This window comes from Falco cherrug, chromosome Z (genome assembly GCF_023634085.1).
Source record: "Falco cherrug isolate bFalChe1 chromosome Z, bFalChe1.pri, whole genome shotgun sequence".
Taxonomy (NCBI): domain Eukaryota; kingdom Metazoa; phylum Chordata; class Aves; order Falconiformes; family Falconidae; genus Falco; species Falco cherrug.
Genome location: NC_073720.1, coordinates 62,915,177 through 62,930,456, shown reverse-complemented (window position 1 = coordinate 62,930,456; position 15,280 = coordinate 62,915,177).

The window sequence follows — 15,280 nt, the reverse complement described above, 5'->3', positions numbered from 1 at the left end:
GCCAGGGTGCTCGGGTGCCCTGCCGTGCCATGTGCCCTCTGCGGCTAGCAGTCACCTACACCCTCAGTGTCTTACCATGACTCTGACAGAAAACACCAACTCATTCACAGCAACATTAAGACGGATGAGATATCCCTTCCCCTCATCCACATTATCCCTGGCAGCCTGCTCCAGAGGATCCTTTCAATAACATAAGGAGAAATTGTTAACAGAGTTGTTCTACCACAGCTTCTGGGTTTTCACCCTTTATGTGCCTGGAGAGTGGATACCAAGCTGAAGATTTGCAATATTGGGAGTCAGCAAGTAGGGGCTCTCTTTTCACACTTACCACCTGTGCAAGGAGGGAGAGAAGAGTGTATATATGATATACGGACCCTATCTAGTTCATTTTTTCAGCTCTGACGTAAGTAATAGCAGAGAGAGATTGGTTAGGGCACACTGCAACAGTGATAAAGTGGGAGAGAAGGTCCCAACAGAGCCAGCTGTGCACCAGGCACCAAGATCACGGTCCCTGCCCTGACACTGCAAGGTGAAGCTCCCTCAGAGCCAGAACCCAGTCTTACAAGGAGATCATATGGTATGGGGAGGGGGTTAGTTGGGGTGAAATGGGAGCTGCAGAGGGAAAAAAAGCAGAGAGAGGGGGAAGTAGCCCTTTCCCTTTATAGTAAGAGTAGGTTTGGTCCACAGAAGACGTGCTTTTTAGCAGGGAATAGCACAGAAATAACCTTTTCGCCAATTTCTACTGATCTGCTAAAACCACCACTCTAAACCCACGTTATTTCAAAAGTCTATAACTAGGAAATTACTCAGTGAAATCTGCTGTGGTCCAGATGCAGAACAGACACAGAGGAGACTGAATGTTTCCACAAGTCCCCTCCTACAAACCTTAGCTTCTTCTCCATGCTACTGTATTCTCTACCTCCAGTGTTGAACTCCCAAATTTGAATCTATAGAAAGCAGCTGAAACAGATTCATTTTCATACTAAAGTGAAGGAGCTCTGGTACACATCTTGTGTGCACTTCAAAGTTTCTTTGATCAAAAACATGCTGCATGTTAAAGGGTCCCCTTCTGTGTCTTACCCAGAGGAAGATGCTAGTTGTTAGTCACTGATTACAGAAAATAGTCGACCGAAGTAGCCCAGAAATTCCCAATTCCCCGTATGTCACTCACAATTAAAGAAAACAAAACAGAAAAAAAACCACCAAAACTCCCCACTAAAATCCAGACCTTTTGAATAAGTACTATGTACTATGACACTTCAAAAAACTCATACATCTGTGCGAAGTGCAACAGCAGCTTAAACAAATATTTAGTTTTTCTAAACCAAATTGTAAATAAATGCTGGTTCTTTGGAAAAAGTGGTGATCAGCTTACATCCAGATTGAACTTGAGTCTGTGAAAGTTTCAGCTAGTGATTTCATTTTGCATTAATTACATAAATTAAGGATTCAAGCTGCTTCATATCTAGACAAGTTGGTTCTTTTTTTGTTTAATAAAAATATCTTTCCCAGTTAGGAAATAAGTACAAGGAGGGAATGAGGTGTTTTCTGAAGTACCATTAGGAATAATTCTGCACAGAATCCCTCCAATGTGAACAGTGATGACAAGAAGTTCAACTGATTTCAAGAGGCAGCTACTACCTACATTTTATGAAACTGGGGCCATCTACAACAATATAGGGCTGGCCTCTCAAATCTATAAAGTAATTTTTCCTTGGTTAAAAATATTTCACCCTCTGAAAGGCTAAATATAGAAAACTACAGAAAGCATTCATTTCAGTAGGCTTTGAATGAGACACCAGAAGTTTGACTGAATGTCACTATGTCACTTTTCCAGTCATCTCACACTCTTTCTTCATATTCTTAAGACTGTCTTCCTTGATACATTAGTTATTTGTGCACTGTACCTCGAATGTTTCCTTCATTATGAAGAAAAGCCTAGAATTTCTATTATTCCTACTAAATGATGTATAGAAACTATTCTTTGACACATATACCGAATGAACCCATTTTGGTTTACTTACTTCCTCCTATTGTAGTATGATGGATGCTTTCACAGCATTTCTGTTGCAGAAAGATTTTGTTTCTTGTTATTTTCTACAAGTTCACCTTGCTTTGTTCCATTCACTCAGGTGCAATGATAGAGTAATTGAAGGTTTCTGTCATCTTGTTCCCACCAGGAAAGTCTTGTCTCACCCTCAGTCTCTAGAGGACATCAGTTTAGCAGATTTAGACTGACTACTGACTATTAACTTCCTCTTCCTGCAAAACTGCAATGGATGCCACCCGAAACATAGAACTCCATTATGAAGGAGGAAAGCCAAAGGAAAATCTGAACTTATTGTCTGACTTATTACTAGCTGAATGTCTAAAAACCAGCACAGAAGCAAACAAACCAAATAAAATCCTGGACTTCCTGATGCAAGTGGGGATTTTGACAAGTATGACACTGTGGAAAAGATTTCTTACACCATCATTTAGAAATTCATATTTGAACACCCAGCCAAACTACTGCTCTAAGGTCTGAAACATTTTTCCTCCCACCCAAATAAAATCTCACCTTTGCAAAATAATTCCCAGTGCTAAATACTGCCTAAATATTGCCCCCTTTTTAAATTTTGTTTTATTGTAACTTTTTTTTTTTTTTCTCACAGCCAGTCTTTTTCTTTTAATCTATTTCAGGAATGTATTTTCAGAGAATCATTTACGTATCTACATAAACACTTCATCTATGTTAAGCAGGTTCTCTTCACCAGGGATGGTCCCTCTCCCTCTTAAACTCTTACGCAATCTATTTCTTTATATTCTGAGGAGTAAGCCAATAACAAGGAAGTAAACATTAAAACTGAGAAAGATTAATTCAATACAAAATCTTTCATTATAAATTTATTGCATTTTCCTTAGGCCAGGTGCAAGGTCCTGCACCTGGGCCCAAGCAATCCCCAGTGTCAATACAGCCTGGGGGATGGATGAACTGAGACGAGAGAAGGACTTGGGGATCTTGATGGGTGAAAAACTGGACATGAGTGGCAATGTGCACTTGCTGTCAGCAGTCCAGAAAGTCAAATGTTTCCTGGGCTCCATCAAAAGAAGTGTGGCCAGCAGGTCAAGGGAGGCGATTCTGCCCCTCTGCACTGGTGAGGCCCCTCCTGGAGTACTGCATCCAGCTCTGGGGTCCCCAGCAGAACTGTTTTTTGTCCCCTGTTAAAGCAGGTCCAGAGGAGGGCCACAAAAATGACCAGAGGGCTGAAACACTTCTGGTAGCCTGAGATAATTTGAGTTATTCAGCCTGGAGAAGGCTTCAGGAGGCTTTCGTTGTGGCCTTTCAACATACAAAGAGGGCTTAAAGGAAAGGTAGAGAAAGACATTTTACCAAGGCCTGTAGAGACAGGACAAGGATAAATGGTTTTAAACTGAAAGAGGGTAGATTTAACTTGGATATAAGGATATATGTTTTTATATATCCCATGAGGGTGGTGAGGCACCAGAACAGGTTGCCCGCAGAAGCTGTGGATGTCCCATCCTTGGAAATGTTCAAAGTCAGATTGGACAGAGCTTTGAGCAACTTGATCTAGTGAAGAACGTCCCTGCCCATGGCAGGAACGTTGGACTAGATGTCCATTCCAATCCAAACCATTCTGTAATTCTGCGGTTCTATGACTTCTTGCTGATAGGTTTAAGTCATACAACAGGATATTACTTTCCTACACAGAACACTCTGCATCAAGACTCAAAACGGTAAGAGCAAGGTTTGTGCATCTCATTCCACATTCATTCACTCTCCAATGCTATATCTCCTCTCCCTGATACTTGCAGTCCTTCTGTGTTATCTCAAAAGACCTGCTATTTCAAGGCTGTATCAAATATAATTTCTCCTCTCGACTGTATTATTTTATTGGTCTTTTACTCCAATCCCAAATTCACTGCTTTTTCCTGGTAACCTTGGCCACTTGCAATATTTCTCCTCTGATCCATTAGATCTCTGTCTCACAATGTCCTCAACTGACATGTCTAGCTTGGGGCGTGAGAAATACAGTGCAGTTCAGCCTATACGAATGTATGCATTACTTATATGCTGAAAGTGAACTGCTTTGCTGGGTTTGACAACTGCAGTCAGTCCCATGGAGACTTATGCCCATCTTTCATGGAAACCACAAACAGCATAGAGGAGTTTTTTCACTTTTAATTAACCTAATAAGAAACTCTGATTTGGTTTTAAAGTTATTTCATTAACCATTTTGGGTGCTACAGAGTAGCAGCTAAGAACAACCCTTTCAATCAACTGCCTGAGGAGGATGGTTATAAAGAGCTAATGACCATCACCTAAACACTTCCAGGTGCCTTGAAATCTGAAGTCCCACATGAAGCCAAGCAGAAATTGTCACTCCTTTTTTGCAAATACTTGAAATATTGTAAGTCTTCATTAAACCTTCTTACTTGCCAGATGGTAATTTTTCAATTATTATTATTTTTTTAAATTCAACTAAAACAGGTTGCACAATAAACAACATAAAACAGATATTGGACAGTCAAACTGCAACAATGTTAACTGCAGTATGGAAAAAAGTTCAGCTCTTCATTTTTCTGGCAAATAATGGTATCTTAGTCTACTCCTCAATAACATATCATAAAATAAATTACATCTTCATTCAGCATTTCTAGAATAAACTGATGAATTCTCCAAAGGAAATGCAACCTTAATAGGTATGTAAGTGATCATTATAGAGAGGCCGACTTGTGATTTTCCACCTAAAGGCATTTTCAACATCAGTTTTTCTCTATTAACAAATATTGACTTTTTAATGAGATCATTGCTGCAGTCTCCAGTGGTGCTATTTCAGTTTGACTCCAATTATAAACTCTGTAGGTCACAGCGCAGCCTGAGGGTGGGAAAAAAAAGAAAAGGAGAAGAAAAAAGAAAAATCCACAGAGAACCAAACCTATCAATAGGCCCATTAAAAATATCGAGTTCAGACTCTGGGTTGAGGAAGCAACCAGCAGACACAGTTTCACAGTTTCATTTTATGCTGAAAGAAATACTAACATGTCCCCAAACTGATTACATTTAAACCTCATACGCCTGGGGCTTCCGCTCGCTGAAATACAAGCAGTCTCAGGTACTCTGGGGGCATCACCCCAAGCCTGCATCAGGGGAGGGTCATTTTAGCAATTTGCCTGTTATCTTCCACAGTGAGAAGAATTAAGGACATAGACACATTAGCATTGTAGGCTAGATGGGGATAGTGCTTTTGAAGAGAATTTCCCAATCACCTCCACCTGTGTGGGTTCATGCCACAGAGCAGACTCAGGCCATAAAGGCTATATGCCTTTTGGATGATGCTGGGGAGGTAAATGCTGTCCAGGGACCTGCCTAATGCAGTCCAATCACTAATGGGCACTCAGATCAGAGGACCAGATTAGCCCTTCTTTGAAACAACTCCATCCCACCTACAAAAAACATTAAACAGCAGTACTGTAGCACTAAGCTTGTCAGCTCCTAACAGGTCACACTCCTTATGAGCATAGACAGCCAAAGTGTAACATAACAAGAGACGACTGCACCTCTGGTGGCATAACTACATTACTGAGAATCTTTTCTTTGACCTTAAGCAATATTCTATTCCTCTTGGAAGCACTCAGAAAATTTTAAAAATGGACTCATTAACAGAGCTTCCTTACAGAAGGAAAAGTTGTCTTTGCTGCTACACATCAGCAATAGCACCGAGGGGACTGAAAGGTCACAGGAAATTAGCGTTACCACGAAAACAACTCAGAGCACTGTCTTGTCCAAACCACAGGGGGAGAGAGAGGAAAGGCAGGATAAATTGGCCGTGAATACATTTAAACTAGAGATCAAAAAAAGACTTGTAACCCATAAAGGTGTCAGAAGTAGAAAGCATCCCAGAGGTTGCTGTTGTCACTATTTCTAGCCAGCTCAAAGATGGAGCTTGATCATATTTTTAAAGGGTTTATATGAAATACCTCACTGTGAATACAGTAAATGAGACCCTGTGGCCCAGTAAACCTTTTTCACTCTTATTTTCATCTAAGCTCCCCAGAAAGAGATGTGCTATGAGTAAGTGTGAATACCAGCAGGGACAAGGATTTGTTCCCACCCAGATCCTGTGTTACCACTGCCTTAGTAGGTGAGGGTGGGCACAGTTCCTCCTCGTCAAACACTCCTTGGAAGCCTGGAAGAGGGGAAGGACAAGACAGCCTAAGCAAACCAATAGGTGACCACTGTTTCTCATGTCGCTTGCTCCCTTCCCTGAGGATTACTAACACAATAGTGGATGCTTATGTTAAAAACTTCTCTAGTTTTTACAGAAGATTTGCAGATAAAATCATGGTATTTTAGTAGCATGTATATACAGATGATTACACGGTTATCAATGCTAACATAATAAGATGCTAACTTTTAGCTAAAAACACTTATAGTGAATATGGCAAGAAACAAAGCAATGCTGCTGTGCTTGTGGGCAAGCGTGTGTGTTGATAGCGAAGGATTACAAAGATAGATGAAGCTGTTTGGTAATTTGGTAATTCACATTTTCCCATTTTATCCAAAGAGCTGAAAAATGCTTCAGAAAAAGGAAAGTCTACACTATTTTTATGTTTTAAATGCAAAGACAAATGAGAGGAGCATACTCCTTCACCCATATTACAGAATTAGTAGCGTTCTACCCTGCAGACGGCAGTTCAGTTCCCCTGGGTCAAGGGGGTGGCCAACACTGACCTGTCCAAAGTTACAGAGCAAGCTGGTGAAGTCAGGAACCTCACTGGCATCCTGATGTAGTATAACTTGCCATACACTTTTTGTTTCCCTGCAGTTGGTTCCTTTTTAGTACATCTCTTATTACTTGCTACCAAGTCTTTATCACAGGTTTTTCTTTAGTAATGTCAGGCATTTAGCTTGGCCGGTGCTCCATAGGGAGTAACTCCCTGTGCTGTTAAGGACACATGGTGCAGGTGCCCCACCACTAAGCCTAACAAAAAATTACAGGCTGCAAGCTTATGGTCAACAGGAAAAAAAGGTTTGACATAGCAGAACAGAGGTTCCTGAATAAAATACATTTAAGATCATCTGTACCATTCTGTCATCTTTGTTCTGCAAACTCCAGATGTGAAAGTGACTTGAGTTCATCCTGAAGTATGGGTTGCTTTTACTTTAATTGCCTTAAGGACAGGTCTTTCTTTTTTCAAGAAGGAGAGTGTTCTTAAAATAAAATAATAAAAAAAAATAGTTTATGTTAAGACCACATGAATGTGACAAGAAGCCAACTAATTTCTATAAATGTTTATAAAATTTCATATTTAGACTCAAGCACTTTGACAGAGAATTTCTTACTGACAAACATACCTGACCATTGCAAAAGGAAGGGAAAAGACAAGTGGATGAGAAGGGGCAAAAACAAAGACATCCCTTCAGACTTTAACAAATAAGAGAGATTTTAGCCAACACTAGCTTCTATTTAATTGAAGCTGGCTTACAGACCAATACCGTATTCACCATTTACACCTGGAAATAAACAGGGACGATAAGGTGCAAAACAAACTCAATAGAAATTTTATCTTATTATCTGTCAGTACAAAACCGGAAGAATATCAAGGGATTTTCAGGATGTCCTTAGATTCTACTATACCATGCTCACACTGTTTAGGGCTGACACAGAGGCAATCCTTTCTCCACCAGAGAAAGCCCCTGAATACTGACAATAACAAAAAGTATGTAGATAATCACTTTATTTCATGTTTTACATCAGGTGTTTGAAGAACATAGCTCTAGTGACTAGATAAAACTTCACAGTTACATTCAGATTAATAATTATTAAGATATAAAAAATAATTTCAGGCTTAGCTTTTACTTAACCATTCAGAAATTGCTTCTTAGAGACCTAGCTCTCCAGTGGCCTTCCCTCAAAGAAAACTTTGCAAGCTTAAGGACAGAGGCAGAGCTGTTGTCCTTCCTCCAATTCTGCAACTGATACTTTTATGAAATAAGCTGAAGTATTGTGAGAAATACTGGGTATACAGCACAGGAGTTGGAGCTGCCGCAGAAGACTTACTGAAACCAGTAGCCTAGTGCTCCAAATGAATGTCTGAAAATTGAGATTGAAAATACTTTATATGTAGCAAGAGAGGTCAGAAAATCGGTGGGCATATCTCTTTCTGAAAAGCCCTTGGCAGCTCCAATGATTGCTTTATCCAATGCCCATCAATGTGACAATAAATATATTTGTTTGGATTTCTTTCAAAGATGGTAGTATAAAATAATATAAATATTATATCAGAGCTGAGGTTTTTTACCTGCAACAGTGGTGCCCCCTACGTGCCAAGAACTAAAGTCAAAAGATCTGTCAGATGTCTCAGTGAAGTTTGTTACTTTCCCCTACACAGACCTTTTCCCTCCCCACTGCACCTCACTTACACTTCAACATTAAAGTATCATAGGTACCTTTCGAATCTTCTGCCAGGTCCAACACTCCATTCAGCCAACATGCTAGATAAATTAGCATCCTGAGCCTAAGGGAAAGCTTTTGGCATACCCATGCCATTGCTGAGCATAACAAAAAGTTAGAGGATATCATGCTCACAGTCAAAGCATATTTTTTTGTTAGAAGGATACCTGGAAAATGACTAAGTAACTGAGTAAGACAGAAAAAAGAAGTCCATGGAATGGTTCAAAATTCAGTGGATAAATGTGAAAGCTAGGTGACTAGAAATAAACAAAACATGAGGATCACTCACTGAACAAGAAGCACAGGCAATAATTCCTCCAAAAAGCAGTTTGCAGTAAAGTCAGTAGCTTCCAATGATGGTATCTAAGATTCCCTAAGGCCAGTGAAAGTTTTGTCACTGAGATCAAGAGGAGATGAAGTTTCACACCCAGAGAATTGGCATTCCCCCTAAGAGTGTCTGGTTTTACGGTAATGAAATTTCCTTGTTAGAGCAAAGATTGGACTATTGTATTTGTCTGAGCCAACAGCAGCAATAATGTCTCTGGAGAAAGTGCAATACCACATTAATGTATTGGGGGAAGGGGGGGGAAGTAGAAAGTGGCAGGTGTTTACTCTTAAAAATCTACCATAATTATAATTTACATCAGCTATAGCACTTAAAGGTGATTTACATCCAGTAGTAAGCCAACATAATTTTTGGTACCAGTTAGCTCATTTTTAAGGCTCTAAATTACTGCCAAGAATTGCAATAAGAGGAAGTCCATTAGTTTCCAGCTCACCTTTACCCTGCTGGGAAAAGTCCTTATCTCCCCGCTGGGAGAAACACCCAAGTTGCTGTAATATGTATTAGTTTTCAAATTCTGGATGAATTTTAGCAATGCAGAGTAAATTCATGGTATTTAAAGACTTCTATTGTCTCAGCTGTTTTTAGTTTTAAGGATCTCTATCAAGATATAAAGCTACCCTAGCACTGATTCAAATGAAAACAGCAACATGATTTCAACAACCCTAACACTTCCTAGAAGTTGTAGAATTTAAAAACAAGTTGTATTTTGATTAGGGATCTACTACAAAGGACACCTGCATGATCCTGTGTGTTGTACGCTTGGCCACTATATTACGTATGTTAGGTTTTTTCTACACTGAACTAGCTTTGCAGCTTCAGGCATTCAGGCTTCAATTTGCTCCCTGTTCAATTGCCTTCCTTTCGCACCCAGAGACCAGCGCTGCTCCCAGACAGAACACAGGGATGCAAGAGAGTGAACAGGACTATGCCCACATGCAGACACCCTTCTGCACTGCCAAAACCTGAAGACATTTGCCATGACCTTAAGCAATTTGTCGTAGACTGCTCAGCCAGAGTGCAGCAGAGCAGGGCACTGGATCCGAACCCCACTTGGATGTCATTTTCTGATGAGTAGCATTTTAGGTAGTTATTAAAACTTTGAAAAAAGGAACTTAAATACCATTATCATTTGCCCTGGTGAAGGCAAGCCTGCAGCTGCAAGTACTTGTATGACAAATTACATTGCACAACATGTTCAGTGTTGTTTTTATAAATGATCAGTCCTGAATTATTTCTGACTAAAGGAGAGTTTATAACTTCCCACAGCTTCTTTCCAAAATTAGAAGATTTCCATTTCAGAGAGTACCTGTGGCTCTCAATAAAATGAAATGAAATAAAATAACACCTTTCAACTTAATTTACAACAGTCATAGAATAAAACAACACTAGCACAAGGTGCTCTGTCAGCTGCTTTACAAACATTTTACAAAGAATGGAAGCATAAATGGGTGAGGAATAATGCAGCAAAGCAAAAGCAGGTACATGACTGTGGTGGACGTTGGCAGTGGGAATATCTAAGAAAGCACAAAAACACTCGGGTTGGGGGTGTGGTGGAAAGTGTAAAACAGCATCATGAACACTAAGTCTGAGAAGGAGGGGTAGGAGGAGATGCCCCATGGTAGAGCAGATGTCCACACTGCAGCCCATGGTGTAGCAGTTCATGAAGGACTGTATCCCATGGGAAGGACCCATGCTGGAGCAGGGCAATGATGTGAGGACAAAGGAGAGGCAAAGAGGAACTGTTACAGACACCACAACACCCATTCCGTGCCCCGCTGCACTGGCTGGCAGGGAAGAGAGGTAGAAGAGTGAAGTTCAGCCTGGAAAACTGGTTGAGGGAAAATGTTTTCATTTTTATCTTTGTTTCTCACCACCCTATTCTACTTTTACTTAGCAATAAATTAAATTAATTTTCTGCAAGTTGAATCTGTTTGGCCCAAGCCAGTAATTGGTAAGTGATCTCCCTGTCTTCACCTTGACCTATGACCTTCCCCATCCTATTTTCTCCCCCCGCCCCACTGCAGTGGGGTAGAGAGAGCAGCTGGGTGGGAGTATGGTCGCATACCAAGGCTAACCCACCACAAAGACAATGCGAAACCAAGAACAAAAACTAGTTCTCTGGCTTCCCAATCCAGTGTATGTTATTGTTAGCCAGCTGTCTCACCTTCCCCTGATACAACTGCAGGAGGACAACCCAGTTCATGTAGACATACACAGGAAACCTCAGCAAGGTACAGAGAGGAGCCAACAAAAGCCTTGAGGCTGTGACTAATCCATGACTCTGGGCATCCCAACAAACTGCAAAGGAAACATTGCATTGGCACAGTATGGCTGGGGCTGGAAAGGCCTTACAGTTGATTTCAGTAAGTGCTTTTGGCACTAGCCACATCAGAAACATTTTGTGCAAATAGCGTCTGCAGAGTGTCAAGAAGTCATGTCAGAATAACATTATGTTATTTTTACACTCAGATTTATGATCTGCAGTTTGCTTTAAAGAACTAGCTGTTGTAGAAGGAAAACCTTACACAAGACAGTAAAGGAAAAGCAAAACTCCGTAAATATTTTTTTTTCTATTCAAATTTTCACGTGCCTTCTAAACCACCACCTCTTAATCACCTCTGACTTAAGATACAGACGTTTTTAACCTTTATGAAATACAGATGAAAAAGTTTCTATCTGGATCAGAAGAGGTGGAAAATAAACCACAGTCAAGGTATATTTGTATATTTAAAGTATATTTAAATTTACCATAATGGAATTTCACTAACATCTACAGTAAGTACTTTTGTGAAAGTAACCTTCATATTTATACTGGATTTTGGAAAAATTCCTATTTATATTGGAAAATATCCCATTTCTATTCAGAAAAAAACCCAATATTTTTTTTTCATCTGCTCTAGTGCCATGCTAATTGGCTCTGTCCCAGTTCAATACACTGACAAAAAAATCCATAAAATACCCAAATCACCATCTTTTATATATGGATACACACAGAGCTTGCTAGAAGGACTGGTAATAATCACAGTGGCATGGAAAGTCATTCTTGTCAAAAGGCTTTTTGATCTGATGAGAACAAGAACTAGGACAGAGCAAGCATGAATCTACTAGGGCACAAAACTGCCAATTGTCAATGACCACATCAATTGTCTTAGCATTTTTTATATTTCCCTGGGAGAAGAAGTAAAGCCAGTTATTCTCCTAAGCAAGTTGTCAGGCATTTATTCCAAATGTCCTGTAATTTCAGAATCTCTTTGTTTTAGCACGTGTGTTGTGGCTTAGTATTAGGGCATAAACGCTTGAACATTTTGTCAAGGCATACAAGTGACAGCAATTCACCCAAAGCAGACAGTAATGTAAAAAAAATATATTCATGGATTAAAGTTGCACATTTATGAGACAAAGCCAAAGTAATCAACTGCTTCAGTACTTCTACCTCATGCAACTTCAGCATTTTCAAGGCTGCTTACAAAAGTAATAATATGTATTACAATATAACACTTGAGAAGTTTTGCACGTTTTCTTCCCCCCCCCCCCAAAAAAATGACCAGTAAACTTTTTACAAAGGTATTTCTATAACAATCACTTGCCATGCAAGGTTATTACCAAAAAAATTCTTGATCAGGTTAGCATCATAGAGGCATGCTGTGCTTTGTACCACACTGTACTATGCCAACAAAGATTAAGATGTTGACGTATTTCTGTGGATGTATACTGGGACATGTAATCAGGACATGTAATCACTCTTACAAATTAAATATTGTAAAATGCATTCTCAGCAGACTAACAAACACAAACTTAATCTTAAAGCTTTGATTTTGTTTGAATCCTCAGGCTATAGAAAGTCTTTGATTTTATACTGATATCTAAGAGCTGTGAATTAGAATGGGCCATAGAAAAGTGGCAACAGAATCAAAATAACTTTGGTCATGATAAGCTTGTGCTGAGTCTACAAGACAGTGTTCATAGCCAAAAATTAGGAAAGATAATAATGTTGCACTATATGCTAATGAGTTGGACAAGATCTAAGATCAATGGCGATAAAGTTTTTACAGTAAAAGTGGAAGGAAAGACTCCATAAGTAATCCAGTGATAACAATGTTACCTAGTTTTGGATTTAAAACAAACAATATTCATTGCCCAAACACCTCTAGCAAATGCATGCTGCTCTTTTGATTTTACTCATAACAGTTCCTAACAGGTGATGTTTCATTCTTGCTCTTCACAAGCAAAATTGTGAGGGTGGAAAAAATCAAAGTTGCCATCTTTGCTTATTTGAGTAAAACATAAGTTACATGGGGGAATACAAAATAAAGGGCAATGTGTTCCATTTGCCACTTGTGTTTCGTGAGATTATACTGTGAATTCAGATGTGACATTATCCCGAAGTAGAGCTATGATATAAACCCTGTTAATTATTTGGAAATTAAGCAATACATTTCTAAGGTTTGAGAGGTGCTGTTGACCCAGTAAAGCTCCAGACCAATTTTTTTACTTGTATGGAATAGCACCCTGCAACCTAATTAGCCCCGCTCACCTCGTTGTGGAGCAGAAACACAGATTTGGAAAAGGAAAGACTGGTATTCTCAAGTAAAGCATGCTCAAATTAAGTGAACATCAGCTAGCTGAGGAGCTGTAGAAACTTAAAGAAAAATGGATTTCTTGATACTAAAAAATTGTAGAGAGAGATCTGAATCAAATTACATAATCTGGTTCTCTCTTGTTTGAAGTTTTTGCCTAAAAAACATCACAGCTGCTAAAAGCACCTAACTGGCAAATTCTCTTTCCCTAAGCACAAAAGAATTTCTGAGCTTACCTGTTGTGTCTCTCTGTCGGCTCAGAGAGGTCCTGTTCTGACACCTCGTCTTTCAGCTGCTGGGATCAGTGAGACTGTCCCCAAAGGGATCTTGCTCCTAGGATGTGATGACCGACCATAGGCTGTGACCTCCTCAGCCACTCAGTCTTCTTGCTTGCCTGTGCCTATGTCACTGCAACAGTTCCTTGTGGGAGGGAGTGCAAGAGGGGCAAGACTGTGGGTTTATTTCACTCACTTTCCATTTCCAGCTGAGGCACTACCCTGCCACTTCAAGTTTCACACCCTTAAGGTGGAAAAAGCAGCAGGTGAAGAAGAAAATGATCATTTGTACATGAGGCGGAAAGTTTAAAAAGAAATCTTGATAAAGTCCTCCAAGACATAAAACATCCGCTTTCAGAGTCAACCAGCCTGTACTGCTGAGAGAAGTTGGGAAAAAGAAGAGAGGAACTTCTAGGCTTACAGGGGAGGTATCTGGGCTTAAGGGGATGTATCTGGCAGGAAATCAGCTTATTGAAGAGGAGGGGACAGGCTACAGAAACATTTGCATGACTAACAGCCTGGAGTGCCATTTTCTTTTTGATTCCCTTTCTTTCTTTTGCACAGTGAAAGGGACACCTGGATACAAAAATAATGCACAGCTAGTTGTCTTCATGCCCTCAAGAGATGATGTCTACTTGCCTTTTAATCCAGCTCCAACAAACAGGCTAGGTTAGTTTTGCTAGGTATAGTTTTGCTATGCTCCCTGCTTCTGTATTTGAGGATTACGATCGTATTTTACATGTCACAAAGAACACCGAGTTTTTAATTATTTTGGTTTTACAAAAGAACAGATCATTTAACTATGAAACTTTTCCTTTTGCTTTTGGAAAAAAAATTTAACTTGCTTTTGGGTAATCCTGCATTTCTGTCACTTTCATTGGAAAAAGGTCAATCAGAAAGGCATTGTGACCCTGAATATCAGTACTATTTAGTAAGGGACAGGTTTTATCATTCTTTATCACCCTTCTCATGTTAAGTGTCCTCACTGATTTTAGTGGGGGTGCTTAATCAATGGAAATCCTCAGTGGGCAGGTAGTGTAAGCTATGCAGAGTATGGCTGTATGTAGTTATTCAGTTACTTAAAGCTAGGGGAAAATGTTGGCTTGAGGTCCAGAGACCAGCCTGCCATTTATCCCATGTTCAACTGATCAAGCAGAAACACAGTCTTCTCTTAATCAGCTATAGCTACAAAGTCGGCAGGATGGACAAGGAAAATAAATCAAAAAAAAAAATAATCAGTTGGTTCTTGACTTCCTTACCAAGTAAACAATACAGATTGTTCTGGATTTCACTGACTTTTGTAATGTCCCTGTTCACTTTGAAGTACTTAGTGTGAAGTCAGACCCTGTCAGTGTTGTGCGAAGCTGACTGCCATTACTTTTCAGATAAGACAAAAGTCAACCTCCCAGTGGAAAAACCTGTTAACAAAGTACTGCTTTAAAGCTCTGTATTTCAATAAGCCACACAGGCTTTTTTTTACTTTTAATGACCATAAGTTTTATTTCCCACAGTAATTCATAGATTAATTTCTCCTTGACTCCGGTCAATTTTCTGTATATTTTTAGAACAACAAATTGTGTGCCATCTTAATTCATAGATTAATTTCTCCTTGACTCCAGTCAA